The sequence below is a fragment of the Phragmites australis genome, chromosome 21 (genome assembly GCF_958298935.1).
Source record: "Phragmites australis chromosome 21, lpPhrAust1.1, whole genome shotgun sequence".
NCBI classification, from domain to species: Eukaryota; Viridiplantae; Streptophyta; class Magnoliopsida; order Poales; family Poaceae; genus Phragmites; species Phragmites australis.
In genome coordinates this window covers 15522183-15535648 of record NC_084941.1, presented here as the reverse complement: position 1 = coordinate 15535648, position 13466 = coordinate 15522183, and positions in this window count along the sequence as shown.

The window sequence follows — 13466 nt, the reverse complement described above, 5'->3', positions numbered from 1 at the left end:
AGACTGCACAAGACTTCGGGCAGCAACCATTGCGCAGAAGTCGCCGTAAAGTTGTACGGCAGGAAGGAGGCTACCACTGGTCTCATTGATCCAACTAATAAGTCCACCCAGCCCTACGAGTTTGATTGATGGGGGAGTCGTCGAGGCGCCAATACCTTCGAAGGTTTGACTGATTGCTTCGCACGCGGCGACCGCCTTCGGCTCAAGCTCCCAATGACATTAAGAGCATCGTCGTTATAAGCCTTCACTTTGCTTAATTCAGCCTGCAGCCGCTCAGCTTTCTCTTTCTCCGACGCGCAAAGTGCTTGCAATTCGCACACTTGCGCCTCAAAGACAGCTTACTTCGTTGTCCGTAATCCCCTTCTCCGAGCAAAAGGTGCTAACCTCCCATTCAAGCTGCTCCAGTCGCAATTCTACATCCTTCGCTCACCGTGACATCTCGCGTTTCTGGCCCTCAGCTTTTTCCGCCTGTTTTTGCAACAAGTCAATCTGGGCCTGAGCGCTTCGGGCCTGGGCTTCTGATTTTTCAGCTTGCTTACGTTGAGCTCGTGAGAGGAGCAAAACCTGAAGTATCGAATACAAGTCAGCAAAATACCAAGTTTTTTAATGTAAGAAAATATACGATATACCTTCGCTATAGCCACATCGGATGCATCGATCAGCTCGCTTGTAGACTTCTGGGCAAGCGAAATCTCGAGTTCAGGAAGGACAAAGGTTCCAAACATCTTCTTCGCATCACTGACCTCCCCGATACTCGGTTCAAAAGTGGCGAGCCGCAACGCCTCAGACTCAATGGCCTTCGCGTCAAGCAGCCCACCGAGACCCATCAAACCCTTCCCTCTGCGGCGGGGCGCACTCAGCGTTGACTCTTCAGTCTCGGAAGATGAGCTCGAAGTCTCGGTTATTGCGCCCGCCTTTGTCAATTCCTCATCATCGCTCAGAATTAATGTTGGAAGATTGACGCGCAAGCAAAATAAGGACTTCGGCACCTGGACCTCCTGCGCGCCTTCAGAACTCTCCCGACGGGCCATGTCGCGCGAAGCAGCAGAGCCCTCCGGAGACGTTTCTGTGTGAAAAATCTCAGGCACGGCTTTGCGCGGTCTTTTCCGGAGGGCAACAGCTTTCTTGGTGCGGCCCACCTTCGGCGACTGCTCTGGGTGCTTCCTCTTTGTCGAAGGGCCAACAGCGGGCTCTTCACCAGCTTCCGCTGTTGGGGAGCCCCCCACGGTACTTTGTAGCATGGCGGCAATCTTCATTCATTCAGCATATGACAGACCTTGATACTCAGAGATTCTGTTTAGTCTTTGGGTAAGTCCCTGGTCGGCGCACAGCTGCGCTTCGCCAGGTGTAATCTTGCCAACTAACATTATAGCCTTCGCCTCCACCTCAGCGACTGACAAATCTGTAAAAAATCATAACCGTTAGGCTAGGAAATTTAAATTATATAAAAATGCGTGGACAAGAGAGCACCTGCGAAGCCGTCCAAAGTAGGATGGGGCCGGCAAAGCCCCTCGGGCCCCTTGTCCCCGAATTCCGAAATAACCCAGCCATGGCTAAGAGGCCAGACTCCGTCAGCCAAGAACTCCTCCACCAAATCACAGGTAGAAAGATGCTTCGCACACCTAGCGAAGGCTTCAAGGGCAGTTTGCTGCGATGATTTCAACCGCACATCTGGCGCGCGGTTTCCCTTCACTTCTTCGCATTTAGATACAAGGTATTCTTCGGCCTCCACCTTGTGGTAGAACCACCACTGAGTCCAATCACTAGGCCACTTATTCTTGTACACAACCGTGGACGTAGACAAGCCAGTGCGATAGGCGAAGTTCAGACACCCATAGTGGGCCTCGCTCTGCACTCCGCGGGTGAAGACCGGCTTAGGTTGGTGATGCAGTCGGTGCGCGGCGGAGAAGGCCCTGGCGGACGCCTTAACCCCCTCCGAGCGAGCGGCCCAGGTGAAGAGACTCGTTCTAACTATGGCGTTAGGGGTCAATTGATGCAAATAGACCTCGAAGAGTTTTAATACTTTGATCACCATCTCGTCACAAGGAAGCCGAAGGCCAGCCCAAAAATAGTGCACAAACACAATAGCCTCATCATCAGCGGGCTCCGGTATCTCTTGTTTATCGAGAAGCCGGACCTTCAAGACATCGCTAATCAAACCTTCTCTGACAAGGCCAGCCAGAACTTCACCGTCCACTTTGGATTGGCCAATCCAGTAGGTCTTCGGTCGGGAGGATCTAAGCTTCGGAGCCATCTAGTCCAAGAAATTCCTTCAACAGCGCGATGACAACCGGGGACTTCGTCTAAGGCGTCCGAAAAACTGTAACTGACTTCGTACGAGAGCGGCAGCTTTTAGCAAGGGTACAATGAAAATTTTTGACAGCAGCCTGGTATTAATAGGGCGAGACGGCCGCGGTTACAATTTCCAGCATTGAAAATTGTATCGGCACCGAAAACCATGCTCAAATATCCACCATGAACATTAAATTTAGGCAGTTATAGAGATCGTTGCGTTGCCGCTAAGGAGTATTAAAACAACACATACAACATCTAAAAATTAACAGCGTGCATTGAATCCAACAAACTTCGACAGGCTGAAGGGGGACGGTGTTTAGATATCTTGAAGGCTACAGGCTTGGCCTATCGAAGATAAACCTTGCCAGTAGGGGGCTACTGTTGGGGATCATCTCCCGCCAACCCCTGACTCGAAGGGAACCGCAAAGTTTACTGGAGATGCTACGTGATAGCTATCGTGCTGATTGCAGGAGTTCGTCCGTCAGTCGCGGAGATCAGGGAGCGAAGTTGGTCGAAGGGTGCAGACGTCCATGCACCTTCAGGTCCCCGAATTGGGAAAGGCGGAGGCTAATCGACTTTGACTGTCGAGCAAAGCCTCGGTTCGCATCTTGCATCTTTTGGAACGAGCGAAGGCACGACCTGGTCTTCGCCAGGGGGCGAAGGCTGCCCGTCATGCGGCCGAGCAAAGAGCGCTTCGACACCCTTCGAATGGATGGCCAGCTCGACAGTGGGCCTGACTACGGTTGTCCTGGGTACTGTTGTAATTATGGGATCATGCTCATTTGTACCATATTACCGATATGTAAATAGGACCCGTGATCGTTGGGTACGGGCTATAAATAGAGCCACCGTGTAACCATAAGAAGTAATTGAAAACTGTTCCACCTCCAGTACGTGTCACTCTAAGGGACCTTCGATACCTCCACTTCCAAAGGCCCGCCTTGTTTGGGACTTCGATCCCAACACCGAGCAATTAATAACATTACAATCAGATATCGTTACCCTATCCCTAGGCTAGATGATATGCTTAATGAAATAAGTGGCTCAATTGTGTTCTCTGAAATTGATTTGCGTAGTGGTTACCACCAGATTCGCATAAAGTTAGGAGATGAATGGAAAACAACATTTAAAACTAAATTCGTTCTATATGAGTGGTTAGTCATGCCTTTTGGTCTCACTAATGTACCCAGCACTTTCATGAGATTAATGAATGAAGTTTTACGTGCCTTCATTGGCAGATTTATGGTGATATATTTTGATGATATTCTCATATATAGCAGATCACTAGAGGAACATCTTGATCATTTGCATGCTGTTTTCGATGATCTACGTGATGCACGTTTATTTGGTAACCTTGAGAAGTGCACCTTTTGCACGGATCGAGTCTCTTTTCTTGGCTATGTTGTGACCCCGCAGGGAATTGAAGTTGATCAAGCCAAAGTTGAAGCCATACACAGCTGGCTGGTTCCCACAACGATCACACAAGTGAGAAGCTTTCTTGGACTTGCTGGATTTTACCGCTGCTTCATGAAGGATTTCAGCACCATTGCAGTCCCACTACACGAACTCACCAAGAAGGGTGTGCCTTTCACTTAGGCTGCAGCACATAAGAATGCCTTCAACACGTTGAAAGATAAGTTAACACATGCACCTTTGCTCAAACTTCCTAATTTCAATAAAACTTTTGAGAATGAATGTGATGCTAGTGGAATTAGTTTGGGAGGTGTGTTGTTACAACAGGGGAAACCTGTAGCATATTTCAGCGAGAAGTTGAGTGGGCCTAGTTTGAACTATTCTACTTATGATAAGAAATTGTTTGCTCTAGTTTGAACTTTGGAAACATGATAGCATTATTCATGGCCCAAAGAGTTTGTTATACATTTTGATCATGAGTCTTTGAAACACATCCGAAGTCAAGCAAAACTGAACCATAGACATGCAAAGTGGGTTAAATTTATTGAGTCTTTTCCCTATGTCAGCAAACAAAAAAAAGGGAAAGGGAAATGTCATTGCCGATGCTTTGTCTAGGCGTTACACCATGCTTTCACAACTTGACTTCAAAATATTTGGTTTGGAAACAATTAAAGAACAATATGCACATGATGACGATTTCAAAGATGTGTTGCTGAATTGCATGGAGGGTAAAACATGGAACAAATTCGTCCTCACTGACGGGTTTGTGTTTAGGGCTAACAAGCTCTGTATTTTGGCTAGCTCCGTACGTATGTTATTGTTGCAGGAAGCGCATGGAGGAGGGTTGATGGGACACTTTGGTGTGAAGAAAATAGACGACATCCTTGCTGATCATTTTTTTTTTTGCCAAAGATGAGGAGAGACGTGGAGAGGTTTGTTGCTCGCTGCACCACATGTCAAAAAGCTAAGTCACGCCTTGATCCTCACAGTTTGTATATGCCTCTACCTGTTCCTAGTGTACTATGGGAGGATATTTCTATGGACTTTGTTTTAGGACTGCCTAGAACAAAGAAAGGGAGGGATAGTGTCTTTGTTGTTGTGGACAGATTTTCTAAGATGGCACACTTCATACTATGTCATAAGAGTGATGATGCTACACATGTTGCTGATTTATTCTTTCGGGAGATTGTTCGTTTGCATGGTGTGCTAAATACCATTGTTTCTGATCATGATGCAAAATTTCTTAGTCATTTTTGGAGAACTTTGTGGGCTAAGTTGGGGACTAAGCTTTTATTTTCCATTACTTGTAATCCCCAAATTGATGGGCAAACCGAGGTAGTGAATAAAACTTTGTCTACCATGCTTAGGGCTGTTTTGAAAACGAATATAAAAATGTGGGAAGCTTGCCTCATGTTGAGTTTGCTTATAATAGTTCACAGCATTCTACTACTAAGAAATGCCCTTTTGAGATTGTTTATGGGTTTGTGCCTCGTGCTCCTATATATCTTTTGCCTCTTCCAACCTCGGTGAAGGTGAATTTTGATGCTAAACAACATGCTGAATTAATGATAAAACTGCATGAGACCTCTAAAAAGAACATAGAGTGCAAGAATGCTAAGTATAAACTTGCTAGTAGCAAAGGAAAGAAACATGTCACTTTTGAACCGGGTGATTTGGTTTGGTTGTATTTGAGAAAGGACAGGTTCCCTAATTTGAGAAAGTCTAAGTTGCTTCCTAGAGCTGATGAACATGCATACAAGCTTGAGCTGCCTACAGATTTTGGGGTTAGCCCCACCTTTAACATTGAAGATTTAAAGCCATACATGGGAGAAGAGGATGAACTTGAGTCGAGGATGACTCTAATGCAAGAAGGGGAGGATGATGAGGATATCCCTTCCATTGATGCAGCCATGCCTATTGCACAGCAGGGACTTATGACTCGAGCTCGAGCACGCCGAATCAATTATCAGGTAAAGTTGTTCATTGCTGTCCAAACAAGTTCCTCTCCGAACGGGGTACTACTAAAGCCTTGTGGTGATTTTCTTATGATTGGAAACTTGGGAGACGAACCAGCTGGACACAAGAATAATCAAGGTAACCATCAGGTGGATGCTAGTGTAAACAAGAAGATGATCGGACCAAACGTCCAGACTGCACGTTCGGACCTCCAGGCAACACCATTTTGATTTGTCCATAATTCTTTGCTCCAGAAGGTGATTGAGGCCCATGAGTACTTGTTGAAAAGATCTCGTTATCTACTTTCATATGGATCCAACATCAGCATTAGATTCTATCAGAGCTACACAGAATCGGTGAAAGAACATTCGGACCTCCAGCCATGGGCCTTGGTCCTTGTATCCCGTAGAGCCCACTAGGGGCCCATTCTAAGTTAGAGTTTTTTCCCCCACGTCTCCTGGCTTCCTCCTATGTATAAATAGCACCAGCAGCCACCAGGAACAAGATTGGGTTTTGCTTAGATGCAAAATAGCTTCAGCTTCTTCCTTGTAAATACATGTGTCGGCTAGACCACCTGTTTTACTCGATTCAGAATCCCAACTTTGTGTGTATCGGTTTTATCCTTGGCAAGATCTGTGTCTGTTTGCTTCTCAACTTGATCTTGCTTGTTCTTCGATTTGCTAGCATGTTCAAGGTTGTTCTTGGCACGGCAAGAACAGCAACAAATCGGAGTTGGTGTAACTGTCGCTAAGGCGCAGCGTCCCTGTTGGTCGTTGTAGTCGGGCAGCCAATGTCGAATCCACCCCAAATCGAGTTGTCCTCTCTCACCGAAAGGTCAGAACCAGCCCCTGCCTTATCAGAAAAGCAAGTCAACACAATAAAAAAAAAGCTAAAGAAGGAAAATCATTAAGAAAAAAGGATGATTTTGGGAGGCAAATAGGCTAACTCGAAAATGAAAGAAAAGGCAAAAAAGGAAATTTGTTGGCAAGAAGGACAATTCGGGAAAGCAAATTAATTAGGATAGCCCAGAAAACAAGTAAAGGCAATTTGAGACATTCGTTAGCCAAATTGTTACCAATCCATTAGCAAATTTCATCTCCACATTGATGCTCAGCACAAGGGCACCAGCAGGTGCTCAAGACTCAGATCAATCACCCCGCCTTGTGGCTCTCCTGGAGGCAGCAACCTCTTGCCTGCTTGGTTTGGCACATGGAAGGATGCCCCAAGCGACGTGGGATGTCGGTGTGATGCATCGCAGAGGGCGCGGTGGAGGAGCCACACAGCACACGAAAGCTGAACGTGGTGAAGCCGGCCGGATATCCGCGGTGTTGAGGGAGCAGACGTGGTTGAGGAGGACATGGCTGCATCCTCTACTCTACGACCTTTGCAGCGTCTCCTGCTGGTGCTCAGTCGTCCATGGGTTTGGCAGCCATGGCGGCATTTGCGGCTGCTTTTCCATCCTCTACTACTACAGAAATGATTTAATGGCATGTCTCTGTACAAATAGTTTTGTGGAGCCGTCTGTGCAAAGATTATCACAGACGGCTCTAAACAAGAACCGTCGGTGATAATGACAAGACCATTCCGAAAGTGGTGGGATGTTTTAGTACTTACGGTTTCTATTGGGAACTATCCGTATTAATATTATAGATAACTCTAATTACAAGTAATCTGTAATAAAATCAATATCACAGACGGTTCTAAATTAGAGCCGTCTGCAATATTAAAACAGACGGTTCGTATTTAGAGCCGTCTATAATAAAAAGGTTATCATGGTCGACTCCAAACAAGAATCGTCCGTATAATTAATACAGAAAGCTCGTATTTAGAGTCGTCTGAGAAAATAGCCGGGGGAGGTGAGACACTTCATTACAGACGGCTCCAAACATTAAGGCGTATGTACTATTAGAACAGTACATCAACCCCTACCTCCAAATCGAAGCAGAGCAGTGGTGCCGAACAACAGCACGCAGCTTTTGGAGGAGGGGGTGATTTTGACTAAAAAATTTGTTAGATTTCGGTGAAAGTTTGAAGATTTATTGGTATTTGTTTCTCCAAGGTCAGGATTATGTTCTATTTTAGTTTAGATGGTCTAGATTTTAGTTTGGAGAGTTAGCTAGATCTAGATTTAGATTTTTTCCATAATAACGTAGTTTTGTTCTATTTATTAAATAATGTAGATTTGTGTTCTAATTTAGTCTTAAGAGATCAAATATATCTACATCTAGACTTAGATTTTTTTCATGATGATCTAGAATATATTAGTTGTTCTAGGTATATATAAAGCTCAAAGTATAAATGAAGCTTTAATTATGTGATACGATAAATTAGTAGTTTTAATCTAGTGTTACAGATAAATTTTGGCAGCGGCAGGGCACCAACCTGTGTGGGTTCTGTATTGCCCAATATATATTGTAAATTATTGGCTCTAGTCCACCAGTATATCTATCGTTAGTGTAATTATAATATATTAAAATGTATTTTTCATCGTTGTGCCTATCTACTTAAATTTTCTGTTGTATAAATTTCCTACAGGTAATCTCGTGAAGACAGTCTAATGTATATTAAAAAATAGCTCATACATTTGTGACTTTGTGACCTTGTGACTTTGTAATGTTGCGAGGCTTTGTAATATTGACTTTGTGATATTGAATGAAGATGTTCCATTTACAATGTGTATGGAGTTTGAATGCAACTATCTGCTGTGTGTATGACATACTATTGTGTATATTTAATTATTGATATGTCAGTTATATTCAGTAATATATAGATTATGTATTGTATATATGACAGTACAGACAGTTTTAGGAATAAATTTGTTTATAAAATGATTTTTATAATGACCTCTGTTATATAGTACATACGCCTCGAAATTTGAATCGTCTGTACTGTTCCATAGTAAATACGGCTCCAATAACGAGCCATCTGTACTATTATTATATCACAGACAGCTCGAAACTTTGAGCCGTCTGTGATATTACATAGAACAGATGGCTCTTGTTTAGATCAGTCTGTACTATTACTATATCATAGACAGCTCATGATTTCAAGCCGTCTGTGATATTCTATAGTACAGATGGCTAGTGATTAGAGCCGTCTGTACAAAAATTTTATATAGATGGTTTAAAACTTATTTGTATAAATTTGATTTATATAGACCTCTTTCTATAGGTTTTTGAATTGTCTATACTGAATTTTTTTATAGTGGTCTATGGGTTTTATAGCAACAGCGACGGAGGAGTCCGTGGCTAGTACCTAGCGTACTTCGCCTTAGGATGGGATGTGGCTAGTCTGCCGCTTTGGCCTGGAGCTGGGGTGGCGATTATGCCTGAAAGACATCCAGGGCATCGCCGTCGTTGTAGCCTCGAAAGCTCCAGTAGTATCTCGGTGGATCTGAGGTGGTTGATGAGAGAGATAGAGAGAAGAGGAGAAAACTACCTATTGTGCTGCCGTGTGGACCACCTATGCGGAACGGCACTCTGCTGTCTGAACCTCCGATGCGAACCGATGGCCGATCTGAGCGTGTATATAGCAAAACAAAGGTATGCATGCTCGGAATTTAATTTGTAGGAAATATCATTGCTTACAAAACTTATATTGCTAGTTGCCACCCTGGTTTATTATTTCACCTTCTACCGGACACACTAAAAATGTCATTAATTCCAAAAACAACCAAACAATTACATTTGTATCATTGAGGTATGTAGCAAGAAGCAGCTGATGCAATGGTCATCCACACTGCCACACTGCATGTCGAAACGGTTAGAGCCCTTCCACCGTATCTCTTGTTAATTTGGCTTCCTCCACTCGGTTTATTTACATGAAAGGAAAACAAAACGTTAACTAAGGTCCTGATTGTTTTTTGCTATTGGCAGAAGCTAGAAGTCAGAAGTCAGAACAGAGTTTTAGAGAAGTGGCTTCTGGAGAAGTTAGAAGCCTACTTCTAAAGAAAATAAATTAAAGCTGAGAAACTCGCTGAGATACGTTTTTCTTAGAAGCTATGTGCTGAAAAACAAAAAATTTATTGTAGAAGTCAACAACCTATTTTCAAAAAAAAAAATTCAAACAAGCCAAAAGCACAGCTTTTCAGAAAAACCCAAAAGCAGAAGCTCAAACAAACAAGCCGTAAAGATCGAATTGCGCGTCACATTTCTCACGCCTTGACGCTGATGAGAGCGTATTGGAATCACGCAATAAATCGATTGATGAATCACAGGTGATACAAATAGCAAGCTCACGCATGCGCCTACCATATCTGTGGCCTGACTTATGGAAATAGGATCAGCCGAATATGGCAGGTGGTGCGGCAATGAAGTGCATGCCCATGCATGCCTAACAGATCATGCATGAGGGCGTGATGCATGCCTGCTGGGCGGGTATGCTGGACGGGCTACAGGCCCGGTTCACCGGTAATCACAGGATGTAGTCTAACACATCCCCACAATCGGAACGGTTACCGGACGCACGTTCAGACTGGAGTGAAATTCGGTGAAGATGGAGGTTGGAAGCTCTTTGGTGAAAATGTCGGCATACTGGGATGTGGTTGGCACATGGAGAACGCGCACATCGCCCAAGCCAACGTGGTCACGCACGAAATGGAGATCAATCTCGACATGCTTCGTGCGTTGATGTTGAACCGGGTTGGTGGAGAGGTAGACGGTGTTGATGTTGTCGCAGTAGACCACCGTAGCACGCCGAAGAGGACTGTGGAGCTCAAGAAGGAGTTGGCACAGCCATGACGCCTCGGCCACAGCATTGGCAACAGCCCAATATTCGGCCTCAACACTAGAGCGCGAGACCGTATTCTGGTGCTTCGAAGACCAGGATATGAGACTGTCACCAAGGAAAACTGCATATTCGGAAGTAGATTTCCATGTGTCGGGACACCCGGCCCAGTCGGCGTCAGAATGGACAACAAGATCCCAGGATGCCGAGCGGTGTAAGGTGAGTCCATAGTCAAGTGTGCCACGGAGGTAGCGAAGAATCCGCTTCATGGCATTAAGGTGAGCTGTTCGTGGATCATGCATATGAAGACGCACTTGTTGTACCGTATAAGAGATGTCGGGGCGAGTGAAAGTCAGGTACTGAAGAGCCCCTGCTAGGCTACGGAAGTGGGTGGGGTCGTCCACGGGATCATCTGCTGAAGATGACAGCTTGGACTGGGTGTCGATAGGAGTATTGCAGGGCTTACAATCTGACATACCCGCATGATCCAGAATCTCCAAACTTTACTGCTGCGGTGAGAGAAAGAGACTAGCAGGGCAACGTGAGACACTGACACCAAAAAAATGATGGAGCTCCCCGAGATCCTTCATAGCAAATGCTAACTGTACAGATGAAATAGCCCACTGAAGCAACGCTGAGGAGGATGCTGTCTGGACGATGTCATCAACATAAAGTAGAAGGTAAATCATGTCGGTGCCTCGTTGAAATATGAACAGATAAGTGTTGGACTTAGCCTCAGTAAAACCAATAGACAAGAGATAGGAGCAAAGCGACTGTACCAAGCTCTAGGGCCTTGCTTGAGACTGTATAGGGACTTCTGCAAGCGGTAGACATGATTGGGTCGAGCAGGGTCGATGAACCCGGAGGGCAGACTGCAATAGACGGTCTCCTGGAGTGTGCCATGCAGAAAGCATTCTTCACATCTCACTGATGGATAGGCCAATCTCTGAAAGAGCTAGGCTGAGCACAGTCCAAACAGTAGCTGGCTTGACAACGGTACTGATGTCTCATCGAAGTCGATGCCCGACCGTTGGGTGAAGCCACGGAGGACCCAACGTAGCCTTGTATCGATCATGAGAGCTCATCAGAGTGGAATTGTGACAAAAAATCCACTTGTCGGTCAGTATGTTGGAACTTGGAGGCGAGGAACAAGTACCCAAGTGTCGTGGCGAGGAGGGCAGCATGTTCTTCTTCCATGGCTCCCCGCCAATGAGGATCGATGAGAGCAGCCCCAAAGGTCTTGGGCCACCAGGGAGAGGACCTTTGTATGAGGTTGAGGGGCTGCTTCGGTTGGCGAAAGCCGTGCTTCCCGCGTGTCACCATGCTATGGGAGTGGATGACCGGTTCGATTGGGCACCGCTGAGGCTGGTGTCATGGCCGGCAGTGTGGGCACGTTGGGCACCGTGGCCGGTGCGCTGGGCACCATCACCGTGGTCGGTGTGCTGGGTGGCACTGAGGCTGGCGCGCTGGGTGCTGTCGATGCTGCCGAGGCAGGTGAGGCGCCGGCAGCAGGCAAGTCTGCTGGAGGGTGGCTGGGTGTGGTACGCCCAAGCCACCCGAGACAGGGCGACTGTGACCGATGGGAAGCTGCACTGGTGTAGAGGCATCATCCAAAAAATCATGGTCAGTAGCACCTGTATCTCGAGAGTATAATTGGCAAATGGAAACAGTGCTCATCAAACACCACATGCTGGGATATAATTATCTGGTTGGACGCAAGATCAAGACACCGGTAACACTTATGCTCAGAGGGGTATCCTCAGAAGACACAAGAGAGGAACGAGGAGATAACTTATGTGCGGTGGTGGCTGCATAGGTTGGGGTAGCAGCGATAGTCGAAGACATGAAGGTGAGAGTAAGTGGGGTTGGATACCGAAAGAGCATAGAAAGGGGTCTGAAAATTAGAGTTTTGTGGGATGTCTATTGAGAAGGTAGGTGGCAGTCTGAAGAGCTTCGACCCAGTAGAAGGCAGGGAGGCTGGCTTGAAAAAGAAGGGAGCGAATGATGTTATTAGTGGAGCGAATGATGCGTTTGGACTTGCTGTTTTGTGGGGAGGTGTGTGGGCACGACATGCGTAGTGCGGCGCCATGTGTGAAAGGAAAGCGCGGGCGGTGCCGTTGTCAAATTCATGGTCGTTGTCACATTGGACGCTTTTGATTGTGATAGAAAACTACGTATGGATATAGGAAAAGAAATGTGAGAGAGTTGCAAAGGTGTCAAATTTTAAGCGAAGAGGAAAAGTCCATAAGTAGTGTGAGAACTCAGCTAAAATGACAAGATAGTACTTATAGCCTGACACACTAGCAATGGGAGAAGTCCACAAATCGCAGTGTATAAGATCAAATGTAGTGGTTGCTCTAGACATAGAGGAAGTAAAAGGCAATCTAACATGGTGTCCAAGCTGACAAGCATGACAAAGAGACTTAGAGTTATTTTATTGTAAGAAATACTGGAAGAGACAGCTAGACGTGATAAGGCCTCATGGCCAGGATGTCTGAGGTGACGATGCCATAGGGTATAGTCTGTGGTGGTGGTGGTGAGGGCAATAAGCGTGGTTAGCTGCAACGGAAAGGGGTAGAGCTGCCTGCGCTATTGGACCTGACGATCACGTTCCGGGTGCGAAGATCCTTCACAAACAAGCTGAAAGGGTCAAATTCAACAGAACATTTATTATCAGTGACAAATTGACGGACAGAGATAAGATTTTTGATGACATGAGGAGAAACAAGGACATTGAACAGAACAAAAATAGAGTGCATGTCGCCAATAGATGTGATGGGTATTAAAGAGCCATTACTGACAACAATATGAGAGGGGGGAGGGGCTAGGGGATGAGCAATCGAGAGAATACCAGTGTCCAACGTCATGTGCGATGTGGCACCCGTATCCATATACCATTCGTTAGTGGGAGGTGGTGGAGAAAGCATGACAGTGTTGAAGGCATTTGCGAGCGCCTGCTTGTCACAATGGATGGAGTTGGACATGGGTGTCCACGGTGCTACAACATCGGAGCCGCGGGCGCCCGGACCGGCGGTAGGGTAGGCGGGCCAGTGAAGACTCCAGCGGCTCCAGGGAAA